The sequence below is a fragment of the Schistocerca piceifrons genome, chromosome 1 (assembly GCF_021461385.2).
Source record: "Schistocerca piceifrons isolate TAMUIC-IGC-003096 chromosome 1, iqSchPice1.1, whole genome shotgun sequence".
In the NCBI taxonomy this organism is placed as follows: Eukaryota; Metazoa; Arthropoda; class Insecta; order Orthoptera; family Acrididae; genus Schistocerca; species Schistocerca piceifrons.
The window spans coordinates 289,727,568-289,744,294 of NC_060138.1; the positions used below are offsets into that span (position 1 = coordinate 289,727,568).

Consider the following 16,727-nt stretch of genomic DNA (forward strand, 5'->3'; position numbering starts at 1 on the left):
ACCTTAGATGCACCAACAAAAATAAAAATAGAAATAACCAGTAGGCTCTGCAAAAACTCCCCACTTCTGATCACAGTCTTCAGATGCATAACTGTAGCAGAAGGATAAGAATGGTACCCTTTGTTGGCAGAAAGCTTACATTACAACAACAAAAGCCCATTGTTGCTTTGGAGACGGATACATTGTAATAACGACGGAAAAATGGGCTGTCCTCAGCCAAGGACAATGGGCGCTAATGGGTTAACACACACCAGCGCCAGGGAAAAGCTGTTCTCCGGATTTCTGTCAAATAATTTCTCATTTAGGAACCCGTCGGCACATCAGCGTGTGTTAGCATGCCGCATCCAGGATTCGAGCAGACGCGCTGGCCCCAGATCGAATCTGCCAAGCAGATCAACGACAAGGGCTGGTGTGTCATCTAGCGTGGATTTGGATTTTAGGCAGTTTCCCACATGTGATTAGGTGAATACCGAGCTGGTAACTATTTCCAGCCTTAGTTACACGTTTCTCATAATTTGCATGGCGCCGCTGGGCTAAGGCTCTGGTCAATCCGTTTTGCCACTGACATGCACTGAGTACCCTCTCTCACAGTGCAAGTTACCCACTATAGCCCAGCTGTATGTACAGGAAGAGTGCACTCGGAAATGGTTAAAATGGTTCAAATGGCACTGAGCACTATGGGACTTAACATCTGAGGTCATCAGTCCTCTAGAACTTAGAACTACATAAACCTAACTAACCTAAGGACATCACACACATCCATGCCCGAGGCAGGATTCGAACCTGCGACCGTAGCAGTCGCGTGGTGCCGGACTGAAGCACCTATAACCGCTCGGCCACAGCGGCCGGCTACTCGTAAATGGAAGGAAAGGATTGGCTCTAACACATAAATTGTAATTGTGTGTCCCGATCATTACTAAGTAGTGACAAGGACTATCGGCTACTGTCAAGAAAGAGTGTTTACAAATCATGTACATTTATTGTTATTTCTATCATTACTCAGAACATACAAGGACCACATACTCATGACATACACATATGAACGTGCGGTGATTGTGGATATACAGACGGACGTGACTGGAAAAGTTTCCATAAAATGCACCAGACGAACATGCAGTCGTGTTAAGCGACTGATAATCGCGAAATTGAAGTGCTGGTGATGATTGCACCCTACAGTTTGTGAGGAAAGAGAAATAGAACGGCAGTCTGAAGCAACACGCAAACCATCCTATACGAACGTCGTATGCCGTTGCTGTGACACATACACAGGCCGACGACCTCAGCACTTTGGTACCCTAGGAATTCACAGACACACACACACAGACACACACACATACAGTTCACCACATGGGGAGACGACGCACAGTCATGTCGCAGGCGGGGACTGGCGCTATCATGGTGCGGCCTGTCTGCTCGTGAATCTACCACCCTTCACGCGGTGAACAAATTTGTTCTCTGTGTCTCTCAACGATGAAGTGTCCTCCGCGCTTCTCCACCACGAAGAGTCCTGATACTTTTCTCTCCTGCTCCTCAGAGTGAAGCCACCAAAACTGCCATTTTGGGCAGTCTGATGCAGTGTACTTCATTTATCCAATCCGAAACCTCATAAAAAATTTAATTCTGGAAGACTCGGCGTCAATTCTGTTGGAAGATTCCAAACGCCGACCTATTCGATTTTTTTTCCCTTATTGCATTTGGATCCCCCTCCACTCCGAGTGTAATAGGCCGCTCTGCAGCTAACAGAAAACTTAAAAACCATAATGAGAATATAAACAAACAATAAAAACAGGTGCTGAAACGGTGACACTGTAAAAAACTGTAAAATGGCGGAAAGTTCTGGAATTTAAAATATAAAAACACGGCGTTGACGAGGCGGATGAAGGCACACAGTAAGTAGACAGGCACAATTAAAAAAACACGGCGACAATCTGGTTTCTGTTCGCACGAGATAAAATAAATAACTAGAGACAGTATGGCTATTCGAAACACTGTCAGGGGACGCACAACACTGAATATTCACTTTTTTTCTCTTGCCTATCCGAACTCCTGTTTCCTGGTCTAGCACCATCGCCGTTCTCATAGATTCGAGATCCGACCGATCAAACGGCGTCCACCCCTTGGCTACTGCACAATGTTGCGATGTTATTGCAAAGGACACGACATATGCGTGGGTGCTCCGTCGTTCGGAGAAACCTCTGTATTCATATTCGCCAACTGGCGAGGTCAGCGCGAGTCCGCTGAATTCAACACGCAGATGCCTTCTTTCCCGAGCGTGGCTAATCCTGTCAAAGGCGCACGCCGGCCTCTGCCGCGGTGAATGCGAAACAGAGGGGGACGCCGCTCTCAAGACTCATGTGGACGGTGCTAAACCCCCCACCCCCCCACGCCCCCCCCCTCCTTCTCGTCTGCTGAAAGCAGGCCAAGGCGAGTACATATTGTAGGGGCCTTGTTTTCACTCTCGGCTAACTATTAGAATATGCGCTTTAGAATTAAGAGATACTAAAGGAAATCCTTTAATCCTTTACAATCATCACCCGTTCTTACAAATAATACCGCTCTTTTGTATATATATATCAGAATTTATTAATTAATTAGACCTACCTTGTCGATTAAGCGTGCTGAGTAAAAAAGAGAACAAAATGCGAGGCTGGCTAAGCCTGAAGCATTTCAACTTTCACGTCGATAACGCTACACGCAGCCAGTTATGGTCCACAACTTCCATCCTGGGGTTGGAGTGGGGGTGGGTGTTGTTGTAAAGAGGTGGCAATAGGAAGGGCATCTGGCCACCTTCTAACATTAACAACGCCAAATCTTATAATAACCATGGCGACCCCGTATAGGTCTGGGGTAATGGAAAAACAAAAACAAGAAGAATTTCCCATCTGGGATAAACACCACCCTCGACCTCTTCCATTTTGGCGCCACATTCACTGATATCGCAATTAAGATGCAAGCAAAAAGTCCCAAGGTACATAAAGAGCATCCAGGTCGTTAAAAGAGCCCGTCCTTACCCCTAACAGAATGGAATGAAAAGAGCAAAAACAATTTATGTTAAATCAGTTAGCTACCTGTCCATTGGCGACAGCCATTTTCATAGTCGGGTAAAGGCAGTTGTCTGCGTATGACAATTAGACTGTTAAGCTAAACATTTTGACATGATGAATACAGATGATCATGAAAGTCCCTATTGCAGTACTAGGGACCTTGGAATAATACAAGGGTGCAGTTCATCACCTGCGTTTCTTTAATTGCTACATAAACGAAATCCTTTTGGAATCGACAACTGAACTATCATGTTACTGTTTTAATCTTAAATATATATGCTATAATTATACTGACTATGTTATTACCAGCCGGCCGAAGTGGCCGTGCGGTTAAAGGCGCTGCAGTCTGGAACCGCAAGACCGCTACGGTCGCAGGTTCGAATCCTGCCTCGGGCATGGATGTTTGTGATGTCCTTAGGTTAGTTAGGTTTAACTAGTTCTAAGTTCTAGGGGACTGATGACCTCAGCAGTTGAGTCCCATAGTGCTCAGAGCCATTTGAACCATTTTGTTATTACCAAATAATTATTGCTAACATTGAAAATAATCTACAAATAGCAGCATATCAACTACAAATGTCCGACCCCGGTAGCTGAGTGGTCAGCGTGACAGACTGTCAATCTTAAGGGCCCGGGTTCGCTTTCCGGGTGGGTCTGAGATTTTCTCCGCTCAGGGACTGCGTGTTGTGTTGTCCTTATCATCGTCATTTCATCCCCATCGACTCGCAAGTCGGCGAAGTGGCGTCAAATCGAATGACTTGCACTAGGCGAGCGGTCTACCCGATGGGAGGCCCTCGTCACACGCCATTATTATTATTAACTACAAATAATCTGCGCTTCTTACAACCTACGGGTATCAGCTTTTATGATGAAAACAAAATAATGTCAAAAATTGTAATAAATGGGAAAACAGGAAATCAAGTAAGAAGTTTTAACTACAAAAGGTGTAATACATCAAATGAAGAAATCGATTATCGACATTATATAGAGAAATTCAGGTAAATGAATGGTACGACTGAAAGTACATTACAAAAATCTCTTTAAGGAAAGAAACACTTCCGAAATATTGCAAAACACTGTCAGCTCCCACATTCTCACTATGGTAAAGTTTTTATTATTTTCCCACTAACCCTTTCAAGTCACCTAGCGATGCATCATCAGAGTGTACAGTTCGTAGCAGTAGTTCATAGCACTGTAGGTATCTTCGTGTAGAAGAAACATGTGTGTCTAGTAAGACAAGAAGAAAAAATTATGTTTGCTCAACCACATTTCTTTATTACACATTAGAAAGCAAACTCGCACAAGGAAAGAGCTTCGAGCACAAAATGTTCATTCTTGATACTTCAATGCTCAGTGGCTAGCAACAATATATCAATTAATTGACTGTGAAATATTTTGGTAAAAATCCCTGATGGTATAATACATTAAGGCAAAACGCTTCTCGCAAAATATAAATTACAACTGTTCAATTCCACATAGGTGTAACTAAAGATAATTAATGCAGTTATATTATATACTTTTATTTTACTAACTTAGTTACAGAATCAGCCTCTTTCCGTTAATATGCTGGAATTACATTCTCGTATGAGTAAACCCAAAGTATGACACGAGTTATTCACCGAAGATATTTTTTTTTATACACCAACAATGTTAGAGTGACATTGATTACTGCATAATTTGAAATAGAGAAAAATCTGGAGAGCTAGGCAGTTCTGTTTGATATCGGAGACACATGATAACCACTCTTCGAAGAGCATCAATAGAAAACGAACTTAAAACATCGGTTATTCACCTTTGATACTATTTGGAATACCTTGTTTCACATCTGATCAAATTCATACATTACTTTCATATCTTCTGTTTCTAATGTTCACTGTCACAATTAAAATTCAACGAAGACTGTTTTAAAAGCTACATTTCCTTTTTGAATAAACTGTTCTTAATATTATTAATGCACGTGCTCGATACAAAGTAAAGACTCTGCCCTGAGCGATAAGGGGACTGTTCTTGTCTATCAAGTATGCATACTTATAACATTAAGAACAATTTGTTTAATCACTAGACCATAAAGTTTTATGAGGATGATGAATACATGATTGTAAAGGAAATGTAGTGAGTACTTGCTGTTTCATTTACTTGAAGTCTACATGTACTTATTGTTGCCATCTGAAATGCTAATTATATCGTTATGAAATCACACCCATTTATATCGTGTTTCGTAATTTAATTACGGTATAACATGGCCATGTTCCTCATGGTCTACTACGTTCGTTATATGTGCAGGTACTCACAAAAAGCCGCTAAGTGCTTAGGCCATGCACAGATAGAAGATAAACAACTGTTGGGATTAAGCTGTGCAGGAGGTTGCAGCCTTATTTGTTGCTGTACAGGCATAATTACCCGCAAACTAAGTGACAACGAAACAAACGTATAAGTTAGGGAGCCATATTACTTCCTGTAGGTTTTGGTACTGCTTAATGTGCAGTTTAGACGAATTGCAAATAATAATTTCTAGAAAAAATGGAGAATTCTACAATGAATTAAAATCCTGGAAGTAGCGTGCACCCTCACTTACTGACTTACTGCCCCCCCCCCCCCCCCCTCCACCTCAACCACCGCCACATTCCACCTCACCCGACTACTGTTGTGGACGTCTACAAAGTCGGTGCAACATTAAACACCATTCTTTCTTTCATATACACTACTTCCAAGTGTACAGATTCTTCACACTGCCGGCCGTGGTGGCCGAGCGGTTCTAGGCGCCTCAGTCCGGAACCGCGCGACTGCTACGGTCGCAGGTTCGAATCCTGCCTCGGGCTTCGATGTGTGTGATGTCCTTAGGATAGTTAGGTTTAAGTAGTTCTAAGCTCTAGGAGACTGATGACCAGAGATGTTAAGTCCCATAGTGCTCAGAGCCATTTGAAATCTTCAAACTGCTGATAAAGTCCAGTGCACACCAACGCTATCAGTAGTAGTTGTTGCCGTAATTCTAATTCTGTTTCACCTATAGAATGTTACCATTTCACAAAATACTACAACGTTTTGACATCTTACACCTCATAGGAAGTATACATATGACAGTAACTTCGCGAGTTCAAGAAGATAAGAGGATGAAATTCTGTGAGATGTTTTCCGGATGATGTTTCGCAACTACTGCGAAGGCAGGATGACGTTGGGAGGTATCGTACTTGGAAACCAATACGCAGGGCGTGGCTGCCACGCCCACGAGATGCGGAAAATACCGAACGGCGAGCAGCTGATACGATAACAACAACAACGAAGGGGCGGGCTGGGGGGCCTCCCGGGAACAGCGGAGGGTCAACACACCGCGTGCCTCGGCCGGTGATTCATCTTGGCTGTCCGCGGAGGCAGAGGCGGCGGCCCTTCCCAGTCGCGGTGCCGAGGTAACCGGCCTGGCCCACTGCCACCGCCCGCCCTGAGCAGCTCTGCCTATCGCAGTCTGCGACACCAGGGACCAGACGTGCTATCTGCCAGTGCCCTCCAATCTCATTAGGCGTGGAGTCCATTGGGAACATTGAAATTACTTTTTCCATTATCGCACCAAATTGGAGGCCAGCTAGTATAGGAAGCTCCTGAACCCGTTTGCGGATGACTGTTTCATACAGCGTGGATCAATTAAAATCTGCACCCCTTTCATTTCGTGAACGTTTCATTATATCGAAACAAGGCGTTCGGCAAATGATAGAAGGCAGAGTGGCACGTAACTTTGTTGTTTGTCTACTTTTCTTAACTCTCGCGTGTATCTAGATTATTGGGATTAAAACGAATTATACACCATACAAAAAGACGAAAAGTGGTGTATAATGCGTGTATCCACCATACATCAACTCAAATATTGGGGTTTTTCTTGCCCTGTATAAACATGCACTATTATTGTTTTGTGTTTGGTTGTACATTTAATAGTGCAGTATGACAGCATTCTGCCACTCACACAGACGTACATAACTTTTTGACTTTTTTAAGATGTATAAAAGTTTTGCTGTCATTTTACGACTGGTTTATTTATTTAATTGTTCTTGGACGCTGCTTTTGTATGCTTTCTCCATGTTGTACTTGCTGGCTAACTTTTATTTTTACCGTCGTCTAACGAAATACTGAGATGTCAACGTTCGATACCACACTTGTTAGGGGTTGCAGATATTGACCGCGGTCCGTAATAGATATCGCTGGACCCGCGAGTCACGACTAGCGCCTCCTCGCGGCCTGTGACAAGTATCTGGCGAGCTGTCGTCCACTCTTGTTCGGGGCGTCAACTAGAAATATAGCATAGCATTCAGCTGATAGGAAGCAACCTCTAACAAGGCGCTTAGTCAAGTATGGCATAAGTAATGCCTATCTAGATATGATAGTAATTACATGCATGCAGCGTATGAAGAAGCCTGTAACACAAGTTAACTGCAATATATATTATTTTTTACCAACGAGTACTAATTAGTTCAGATACAAATACAGACTATGCAGCCAGCTTCTTACCGACTTCACTGCCAAACCTTCTATATATGTTTCTATTTAGCATTGGCCACCTGTCATCATAACAACTGACGACGAGAGCCATAACAAATACTGTTTACCCAGTACGTACAGTAGGCATCATAATATTGCACGTGATATGGATGGCCCATATTACTTGTTCAACAATTTTTATTATTTTTTAATTTGAATTTCATTTAATCATTCTTATCAAATTTAGGTTATTCTCTTCCATATTAGCCTTGCCCGCAATTGAAGATACTAACGACAACTTTTATGTTTTCGCTGTATTAGCGAGGCTGCAGGTGGCCACCTGCTGTTTGGTAATTCTAGTGCCGTTGCCTGTCAGACGGCCCAGCTGTTTGGCATCCAGGCCTAGATGATGGTGTACGCACGAATCTATGCTGTGTTCTGTTTGCTACTATAACAGTTCAGGGGTAGCTGTAATTGTTTGTAGGTTTCCTTTATAGTTTGTCTGAAATCGTTTCCGTTGTAGCTACCGGTTAATTTCCTTTCAGTTATTCTCAGGACCAGATTTTCATCCGGACTGCCTGTGTGTGTGTGTGACTGAAAAAGCGTTTTGTTAGCCGCCGTGATGAACTTAATTTGACAGTCTTAAAGTGACCTGTTTACGGTCTTAATTAAATTATTGGCGCTGCTTAGAACCATACCTTATAATGTTTATAGTATACTTATTTAATCAGCCTCCTATTTCCCTTTACGGTGAAACGCTCTACTCTTCAGTAAAAATAACTTGGTAGTCGTGACTGGTTTATTTTCAATATAACCACGGAAAACGGTTGCTGTATCAATCAGCCAACGAAGGCGTGGAGTGATTCCAAAAATCTAGAGGCTGTCACGCCAACTAAATACTTAAGAATTCCAGTTACGAACAACTTAAATTGGAACGATCACATACGTAGGGTAAACCAAAGACTGCGTTTAATTGGAAGAACATTTAGAAGATGCAACAGGTCTCCTAGAGAGAGTGCCTACACTACGATAATCCGCCACTAGAAGAGTGCTGCTGTGCGGTGTGGGATCTTTACCATATAGGATTGACGGAGGATATCGGAAATAAAATAAAACAAATAGTCAAATATTTGTGACAAGGAATAATACGAATTTTAATATTATTGTAATTATAATATCAATTTAAGCTGTCTTCTTAAATTTCTGGTAGCTCGAACCATATGTTTGAATATTAAAATACACAGTATATTGGTATAAAAATGTACAGGAAATAAAAGGAAGAGAACTGCTCAGTATTAATTCAGAAACACTGAAAAAAGTTTTCTATGACAGTCTGTTGCAGAAATCTTGCTATTCAACGAAGAGTTCATGAAGGACGATATGAAAATTTGAGCAGGAGGAAACACATACTTGGGACGTTTTAGTCCATTATTTAAAAAATCTGTTGCGTATCATTTTCTATTCAGTGCAGTACGTACGTTAATGATATTTTAAGAAAAACTATAAACAAAGTTTTGCATTTTGATGAGTCTCTTGTACATGAAATTAATGGCTTGAAATTGTATGTTATGAGACAGTAAGCTATTCTGTTCAGTTTTTGCCGGCTTCTGTGACAGAGTGGTTCTAGGCGCTTCAGTCCGGACCCGCGCTGCTGCTACGGTCGCAGATTCGAATCCTGCCTCGGGCGTGGATGTGTGTGATGTCCTTAGGTTAGTTAGGTTTAAGTAGTTCTAATGTCTAGGGGACTGATGACCTCAAATGTTAAGTCCCATACTGCTTAGACCCATTTGAACCATTTTTGTTCCGTTTTCTATTCTATTCTATTCTTAGGTTTCTGCCTGGTCTGTTCTTACGTTCCCGCCTGGCCACACACTCGGAACTCGTCACGTATTCAAAAATTTCGTCTTTCGCGTTGTAAACAGACATAAATGTAAGTAACACTGAATATAGCAGAACATTCTTGTATTACATCCATAAGAGAGTCCGGAATGTGTTAACAACGATAAGATGAAAAAATAATTAGCGCTTTGTCGGGCAGAAACTTACTTCTTCCGACTCCCTGATCCGCGACTTCATCCATTACGCTAGACTGTAGCCAATCAATTTTCATCTTTTGTATTGGTTATCACAGTTTCTCTCAATGGCTCATTTCGTTGATGGGTCATTAACTGACGTTTAATTTGGAAATTTGTGGTAAGTTCCTATGGGACCAAACTGCTGAGGTCATCGGTCCCTAGGTTTACCCACTACTTACTATGACTGAAACTGACTTACGCTAAGGACAACACACACACCAATGCGCCAGGGAGGACTCGAACGTCCTACGTGGTGAGCCGCGCGAACCGTGGCAAGGCGCCCTTAGACCACGCGGCTACACCGCGCGGCACTGACATTTAATGATAAGGGTGACACGTTAGTGAAATTCTTCAATGCGCCACAGCTAAATATATGCCAAAATGAATGTGGCGTCTGTACCAGTAAAATGTGATAAACTGCAGTCCTAAACGGAGATGGTGCAGTTCTGCCGTTAACCCATATTGTTAACCTGTAGAGACGTTACAACGCTAAAAAATAGTTGCGACATGCAGGAAGACCCGCAGACGCTTCGCTAAACCCCTTTCTACACGGGGCCTGTGAGCTTGCGAGACTGCCCTTGATGCACTCTACCGTGTAGCCGGGGACACATGTACGAAACTCACGCGTACAATCGCTTTTAGACGAAGTAGGTTGGATGCTATTCTCGCACGTATGAAGGAGCTTCCCACATGCACAAACGACCGAATGGTGTGACCAGCTGACAAACAGAGCGAAGTTCTTTGTGAATTGTCTCCTTCTCGGCGAAACGTAGCTTGTTCGTACCATAAATAGTTAACCAATAACACATCCGCTACGAAGACGCTCCGTAATTTAAACAGTAATACTTCGTGTGACAAAAGGAATGTAATTCTGCGGTCTGGCTCGGTGTGGATCTACTGTTGAAAATATGTTCCTGAACACTTTTACGTGCATTCACAATGTAATTAGAGATGAGCCACAACGTATTTTATTTGTCTTAATCGACTAATGAACACTGGCTACAGAAAAGTAACAATTCTATCGGTTCGTCTATGATTTCCGGTTTGTAGGGTTAGGTCACTTACACATGTACGAGACTTAGTTTCACATAAACTGCATGAAAACAAGTAATAAAGCATCAAAATGTCCGTCTAAAGTGAAATTAAATATAGTAATCATTACAAAAGGACATAAAGTACTTGATAATCTCGAAAAGGGAATTCAAGCAGTCGATTCGCTTGTTGGAAACTGGCAATAAACTCAGTAGATACGCAGAACAGACGGCTAGAGAGGCACGTACCGTGTAAACGCATTTGTGTGTATCTCGTCGAGCACTGTAGCAGACGGCGGCTACTTGGTGTCGCACGCCCCGTGTAAAACGGTCTTACGGGACCGGCACCTGACTCTCGACATAAATGATGGATTGCGCGTAAATAGGAGAAAGAATTCATAATTTGACTACACGATTCCTGAACAATGGCTGGAAACTAGAAAGTACTAACCGAGCCGTGCGTGGCTCGCGTTCCCGCCATCATGTATTTTAGACCCTGTTTTTAACGTACTTCCACCTCACTACTTAATTTAAATTATTACTGTCACTGAGCTGCTGCTTTGCCTGGCCGTGAGCGGCGTTAGCAGCGCGTATCGATATACCCCTTTCGTAGTATCTTCGCTCGACTGCTATTACTTCCCGATCGTTGTCGGTCATAGAGAGTTAGTTCAGGTTGCGAGTTCGGGCTGCCAGTCAGTCGGAATGTGTCTGGAGCGCAGTCCGGACCTGCCCACGGTCTTGGTGGATCGTCGGTCGGTCGTCCTACCGGACGACACGTTTTGGCTCGCCGATCGTTCGTGAGTCAGCTGTGTGTGTGTGTGCATCGACTCCCGATTTGTCTTCGTGCGTGCTGAGTTACTGTTGGGTATCGTTCAGGTCTTCGTGCAGTGTTTGTCAGGTTGTGTGTGTAGTTGGTGTTATTTCCACTGACGACTATTAATACATACTCCATTGTGGATTATCACGTTTGTAACCTTTCCGGTTTGAATTCTCATGTAGTAATTGACAGGAAGCAAGCCGTTGTGTCGGTCGGTCCGTGGCTGTCCCCTAGTTGGGTTCCGACGGATCAAGTATATTTGGGCTCACCACCTGTCTCGCCTAAGTGAACGAGGGCACACCGACCTCCCTGGAGGATTCTCAGTGCCACCGTTGTTTAATTATCTGTTGTCAGCTACTTTATATTCAAGACTTACGGTTATTTCTTTTTATTTTCTTAAAAATTTTGCAAAATTAATTTTTAAAATGTAGACTGGCAATGGCAAGGAAATCATTTCTGAAGAAGAGAAATTTGTTAACATCGAGTATAGATTTAAGTGTCAGGAAGTCGTTTCTGAAAGTATTTATATGGAGTGTAGCCATGTATGGAAGTGAAACATGGACGATCAATAGTTTTGACAAGAAGAGAATAGAAGCTTTCGAAATGTGGTGCTACAGAAGAATGCTGAAGATTAGATGGGTAGATCACATAACTAATGAGGAGGTATTAAATAGAATTGGGGAGAAGAGGAGTTTGTGGCACAACTTGACAAAAAGAAGGGACCGGTTGGTAGGACACGTTTTGAGGCATCAAGGGATCACAAATTTAGCATTGGAGGGCAGCGTGGAGGGTAAAAATCGTAGAGGGAGACCAAGAGATGAATACACTAAGCAGATTCAGAAGGATGTAGGTTGCAGTAAGTACTGGGGGATGAAGAAGCTTGCAGAGGATAGAGTAGCATGGAGAGCTGCATCAAACCAGTCTCAGGACTGAAGATCACAACAACAGCAACAACTATTTTTAAATTTATCTTTCAAGCTTAAACATTGCGGCCTTCTGCCTTTAAAAGATTACGGTAATGTATTTTAAAATTTTGAAACTTAATTGTGGCCCTCAGCCATTTGTATTGTACCTTGCATATGTTTGCTGGTTTTTTAAATTATTTTATTGCTATATTAATTGGATTTATATCTTGTTGATTTGTTGAGATTTCTTGTTTGGAGGCCTTCAGCCGTGAAAGAGTTGCATTTGGTAAAACTTCGGTTACGTGCCGCTTTGGTTGTAAACGTTATTAAATTACAATAAATGACAATTAGAAAGAGAAACTGACCTCAACCTTTGGCCCTTTCCACAACCCTATTACCTGTTCTGCTCAGCGGGTCTAGCGGGCTTATCGCTAACGTTTATGTAACGCGTGCAAAATTGAGATGCTGTCGTGAGCTTTAAAACTTCTTTTGAAATCAACGTTTTAATTGGATTTTCCTAACAATTTCATTGGAAGCAAAACACTTAAGTTAGACAGACATGTAGACAGATGGCAGCGATTTTGAAGCAATTTACGGAAACAATAGAAAGCCTAACTCCTTATTGTCATGCGAGGTTTGAATACAGTTCCACTGACTTAATTCCTTTCCTACGCTTTGACGCTATGGCACAAAAAGCTGGAATGAGGTTTTAGTTTGATATTTTTTGCCAAAATATTGCCAACATACCGGTTTAGTCTGCTAGAATCCGCTGGAGTAAGCGACAGGCAGTGTTCAGGACGACATCTGAACTGCAGAGCATTACATGTTATTGTTTGTTGTTCTGTTAGTGTACAGAGATGGAAAATCCTACAGTTTTGCTTACCGTCAGTCTTCACTCGTTAATCACTTGGCTGCGTTTCCGTTCCACGCATATTTTGCCTTTCTTGTTCCAGTTCCGCCAGTAATGAACCCCTTTAGCGGCGAGGCTTTCAGCGTGATTAGCAAGTTCTGAGAGCTGAGTGCGCCCCACTGAGCTCCTTCCGAACTGTCTGAATCCTCAGCAGACTGGCTGCAAGGGGATTACAAGTTGTCGGTGCGCCTTTTATGCTCTGCCAACCACTTATCGCCGACTCCACTTCCATAATCCTCACAACGTGAACCAGAGAGTTCACAGTATTCACATTACGAATTTTCATTTGCTCTGAAGTATTCTGCAGCTGATACCCAACCATAATCGGAACTTTCCACTTCATTCTGGATCAAATACTGCTGCTGGTCGTCAGCACAGTGTTCAGACGCTGCACTACAGAATTCACATTAACGATTCTTCGGATAAGATGGTACACTGCAACTCAAACAAAGGGTTAAGAGCACCGATGAGAAAGAATGTGGAGTGTGAGCCAATGTTTAAAGTTAGTGGAACTCAAAACGGTGTTCACCGGAAACCTTTTCCTTTACTTTCCTACCGGTTACGATCTGTGAGATCGTCACTCGCATCTGTATTCGCAAACCAGTACACATGCATCAATATTCGCAAACCAGTAAACAAGATATAAAAAAGTTGTAGGCAAGTTACGCACAAAATATATAAAAACACAATAAAACTCATTTGCGTTTGACACAATTTTATTGTTTTCACACCGATCGACGCTACCTAACTTGGCTAAAAGTTATTACTCTCTCAGCTCGTTCATTAACTACTTTGATGATAACTGTTTTGTCATTGTACTACGCGTATCTGCATGCCTAGGCTTTTACTCAGTAATATCCTTACTTATTCATAAGTTCCTTTCTCAACATGGTATTTGATTATGAAGTTACTACTCTAAAACTCGATTTCCTCAGACCATTTTATTTCGCTTATTTTTAGCACGTCACTTATAACTGTCTCATTTTTTTAATATTTTCCAGTATTTCACAAATGCTAAGAAATCATACATTTCAAATTTTTACTTGTAAATACTAGATTTCAGCTATCAGTCGTCCTTTTGAAATTTTATTGGCAGATCCAGATTTCGGCTAGAAACTAGCCATTCTCAATGCACTATCATTTTTGATCAATGCCTGTTGGTCGGGCTTCATCCACAGTTCGTTGAATATTCATTGATCAAAAATGATAGTGCATTGAGAATGGCTAGTTTCTAGCCGAAATCTAGATCTGCAAATAAAATTTCAAAAGGACGACTCATAGCTGAAATCTATTATTTAGAAGCCAATATAACAGTCGCTACGTGCTACAGCATCTGAATGGAGGGTAACCTGATGAAGTCTTTTACTTCCTTCATTTACTCCAAGGTTTGTCCTTGACCCCCATCTAGAGATCTAAACTGGGGTTTATTTTACCTCCATATTATTTAGTTACAAAGCTCGCCATCATTGCTACGAAGCGAGAGATTTTCAGTGAATCTTTAGCGAAGTATTTTCCCTCTGGTCGTCTTCATGCTATGGTGCTAATCATGCTGGCTCATGTGAATTAAGAAGCAGTTCCACTCCAAGGAAAAGAGAGCGCCTTTCTCTCGCAGGAAACCGTTACAATTGAAGGCTTTCCTTATCGCAAGTGACATTTGCTCCCTGCACTCAGTTAGCCGCTTGTTGTGCAAACTTTGCCTCCTCTCTACTTCAAATGGTTCAAATGGTTCTAAACATATAGGACTTAACATCTGAGGTCATCAGTCCCCTAGAATTAGAACTGCGTAAACCTAACTAACGTAAGGACATCACACATATATATGCCCGAGGCAGGATTCGAACCTGCGACCGTAGCAGCCGCGTGGTTCCGGAATGAAGCGCCTAGAACAGCTCGGCCACAGCGGCCGGCTCCTCTCTACTACGGCAAACTGGACGCCATGGTTATCCTTAGATTGATTTCAGAACATTGACGTTTTCTTAAATCTTTAGTAACTTTAAGGGAGGATAGACTGCAACAATTACCGTTCCAGTTTTACGAGTAGAAGCGTGGACTACAAATACACGTACGGGTAGAAAGTCACTTTCTGAATAAATTAATCTGAATTTAACAAAGACTCCTTTTTCTAATGGAACTGTCAAGAAATAAGCGAATATCTCTTCAGTGGTTCACTAGCGTTTCTGGAACGATTCGGAAGAAAATTATGAAAAACGTTGCATCGGCCGGGAATCGAACCCGGGCCGCCCGCGTGGCAGGCGAGCATTCTACCACTGAACCACCGATGCTGACAAGAGAGTAATCTCCCCGTCATGATGAGTCGGCGCTCCCGCAGGTTTCACTCCGGCCGACGCTGCGGTGCCGGTGGATGATATAGCGGTTTGTGCCACGCAGCAGCCTCTCGTATAACAGTCTTCGTGAGACAATTTCTTTCTTTCTGACAGAGTACTCATTTGCAGAGAAACACTTGCCGCTCTTTGATCTCCTTGGTTCTCTCGTAACACACGTTCTAAATAACCTAAGTCGGTTTACGCTACTTTAAGCTTGGTCACATACACGCAGACGCAAAACATGCATTAGTAGCGCGCTGCCTCGTTCTTCCCATAGTTCAGAAGTACGACTTTATTCCTTGCGAAAAAGCAGTTGGCCTATGGCAACCGCGGTATTGCCCTGGGCATAGCCAACGGGATATAGGGCTTGAGACAAGTGACAGCTAGCCGAGGCCCACGAGAGAAACAGGCCGTGACGCGTGCGTCACAGCACGAGACACTACTGGTCCTACGAATGCTAGCAGCAGTCTCCGGCTGGGAGCGAGTGACTATTTCAGACGAGTTTAATAATTCTTGACTGTGTGTTTAAATGCATGCAATTTCTCGACAGCACTCTACAGAGTTTAGACCTTTAATGTGTACATTTTCAATTACATATTGATTTCTCGTGGACCCTGCACGGAGAAACCGACTAGTGTGACGTCACAAGTTCGTTGCGGGGCCCGTGTATCTCGTTGGTCCCGCAGCTAGTCGGAGCCAACACGCTATACGGGCCTTGCAACGAACTTGTGACGTCACACTAGTCGGCTTCACGGCCGACTGAAGATACCGCCCTGGGCACTGGAAGCAATCTTGTTAGTGACGTAGACAGAGTTCGTGAGCCGTGCGCCTCGTGATGTGTTGCTCAGCATGATGAACTATGAATTGACTTGTGGATAAAGTGCTAGCCGCTACAATCTTCTGTTACCAAAGAAACTGCAGTTCTTTGAACAGTAAGTGCTTCATAAATGCTAATATTATTACTTTTTCCGACTACTTAGCAAGCAGAGAACACTTGTGTTTGACTGAGAGGTTATGCTAAGAGCTGCACTGTAAACTAACTAAATGTGTACAAATAAGTAACGAGATGTGTACATCTAGATTGAAAAAGCTAAACTGAATTTCTGTTTTCAGATACTGGTACTAGTAATACCAAGGTGCTGTAGCATGGCTGGCCGCAA

At 42.7% G+C, this 16,727-nt stretch overlaps 1 non-coding gene across 1 annotated transcript; it reads right to left on the reverse strand.

Moving 5' to 3' along the window:
- Nucleotides 1-15,454: 15,454 nt before the first annotated feature.
- On the reverse strand, nt 15,455-15,525 carry Trnag-gcc. Its single transcript has one exon. It is a non-coding gene; the product is annotated as a tRNA-Gly (tRNA).
- Between the last annotated feature and the right edge of the window lie 1,202 nt (nt 15,526-16,727).